This window comes from Myotis brandtii, unplaced genomic scaffold (assembly GCF_000412655.1).
Source record: "Myotis brandtii unplaced genomic scaffold, ASM41265v1 scaffold157, whole genome shotgun sequence".
Classification (NCBI taxonomy): Eukaryota; Metazoa; Chordata; class Mammalia; order Chiroptera; family Vespertilionidae; genus Myotis; species Myotis brandtii.
Window position 1 is genome coordinate 1,606,430 of NW_005355708.1, and position 2,683 is coordinate 1,609,112.

At 41.2% G+C, this 2,683-nt stretch overlaps 1 pseudogene; it reads right to left on the bottom strand.

Annotated features, from left to right (window-relative positions):
* Nucleotides 1–530: 530 nt before the first annotated feature.
* On the bottom strand, nucleotides 531–1,132 carry LOC102263878 (annotated as a pseudogene).
* Nucleotides 1,133–2,683: the final 1,551 nt, after the last annotated feature.

Here is a 2,683-nt window from a genome sequence, read left to right on the forward strand (position 1 = left end):
CTTGATACATAAGATCTTAAAGAAATCCATGTTATAATAAGCCCCCCAAGTAATATCAAGATAGGTAAAGAAAATGAACAATTCACCCAAAGAAACATACAAATGGCCTATAAATATATGAAAAATGTTTAGTCTTGATAGCTATTAAAGAATGGAAATTAACATGGCATTCCATCTTCACCTATTCCTGGAGATTTTAAATGATTTCTTAACTTTCACTTTGAGTGCAGGCTGACTATAAGGAGATAGCTGGTTGTCCATTCTCATACCAACATCACTTTATATATATAATATATATATAGATTTTTTTAGCAGTCATTTGATTTATAAAAATGTAACAAAATTTTAAATGATACAAAATTTCATTTTCAAAACAATATCAATTTCAAAATAACACCAAAAAGTGAGTGTATTTAACCATTCTCAGCTCATAACAGCAAAGCGTGAGTGGAGTAGTAGCGCATGTTGTAGCATGTTTAATAAACCTGCACTAGAGAAAGTCAGTTGAAGGAAAGCAGAGAAACTGTCTTTTAAGTATTAGAACGAGAGGCGCCATAATCATCTGGCATCTGCTCAGTGTTGCACCTATGGTTAGACACGTACATGATGGGAACCCCAGGGATTTTCCTGATTCTTCATTTAAGGTCCCGGTCAACTGCGGCCACAAAATAACACTCGTGCTGAGTTACTGTCTGTACTGAGCAGTCATCGGCATAGGTTCCTTTGTGTGGGCACGGTAATTGTTCAAATCTTGGATCCTTGGCGATCCTTAGAGCCGCTCAATATTTCTGCCCTAAGTTCTCAATTTCAGCCATTACACAGTCAGTTGTACAAGGGATGCACTTGGCATAGAGACAATCCATCATTGACTGTGCTAAGTCCAGTTTGGCCTTAATGGAAAAGTTGATAAAGTTGGTATCCACCAGGATGTGGTAAGGTGGGCCCAGCTGTGCGTTATGTGGAAGAATAAGCAGGAGGGATGTTGGGAGACTTCTCTTTCTTTGAGTGCACTGGGACCTTTATTTTCTTTCTTTTCAGGTTTTAATCTATCCTTTTCTTTAAGCCTCTGATCTCTGAGACTAAGCATTCCCTTCATGGTCGAATACTTCCTTGTTTTCTTTTGCTTCCCCATGTTCATGCTGCACTCTTGTTTCTTCCAGCTTTTATTGATTTTTTAGAGAAAGGAAGGGAGGATAGAGAGATGGAAACATCGATGACAGAGAAACATCGATCCGCTGCCTCCTACATGCCCCCTACTGGGGACTGAGCCTCCAACGTGGGAATGGAACTAGGGACCTCTTGGTTCATGGGTCGAAACTCAACCACTGAGCTACACCAGCTAGGCAACACCACTTTTTAAAGTTATTACGCTTCACGATGCATTTTATTACCTGGTCATTCTCTAACCCCAAGTGCTTGTATTTTCCCCCAGAGATTAATTGGTTATGTCTTACACATCCAGCCCCCCCCCCCAAGATAAATTCTAGAATCACTCTTGCAAGTTTCAAAGTGTAACTCCGGTGTTTTGATTGGCCGAGCATGAACCCTATGTATTAATTCTAGACTAATTAAAAAGCAATGGCACATGCTCCGTGTTGCCTCCCGTCTCTAAAACATTTGTCCTGCTGATCTGAGCACTGCTTGGTCCTCCATCTCCTCACCTGTCAGAATGAGGAGCACCTACATGAGTGTGAGGGGTATTACAGATCGAGCTCCTGGAGGAGTGACTGACACATCACAGCACATAAATCATGGCTGAATAAATCAATTAACATTAAGGAAGGAGCGATCCAGGCAACACCAGCAATGACAACTAAATGAGTTCATCTCAGTTCTGTCGCAATCTGCCTGTCCATCAGGGGTCTACGTACACCGTGGTCCTTCTGTCTCTGGCACATGCCACGCTGTCTTAATCCTCTGGGTCTGGGTACCTGCTGTCCCCTTTGGTGGAATCACATCCCTTGACTCCATCCACCTGCAGTAAACTTCATCCGTCTATTTCCTATTTGACTGACAGGCCTCTGCTTAGGGTTAGCTCCTCCAGGAAGCAGTTACAGGTCCTCCCCATAGCATCAGTATTCCCCTAGGATGAAACAAGCAACCCTTCCCTTGCCCAAAGACGCACACTTTTTCTAAAAGACACCCAGGTATAATGGCTTTGGAGCCAGGCTACCTGGTGCACACCAGCTCCATCTCACGCTAGGCACGTAACTTAGGAGGAAAAGCCTTAGTCTTCTCATATGTAGAAATGTAACAGGGATCAGAAAAGTAGCTTGTACATTGGGTCGTTTTGGGACCAAATATATTAATAAACATAAGATGTTTAGAACCAAACCTGGCACAGAACAGAAGTGCTATCATTATTACATACGCATTCTTATATAAGCTGGTCTTGTATAAGCTGCCAGAACATAGTCTAGTTTATTCATTGCTTTATCCAATGCCTAGAGCAGTGCTAGGCAGATAAGAAGTACTTAGTGAATATTTGTTAAACTAATGACTTACTATATTAGATCTACTTTGGCTCTGCTCCTCTTTAAGGCAATGTTTTATTTATTGAACAGATAATAATTTCTTTATTTGAGTAGTCTGGTAAAATGCTATATTGCATTCTTGGTAACTTGTCTATTCTTTACATTGAAGACGGTTGGATCTCTCTCTCTCTCTCTCTCTCTCTCTCCAT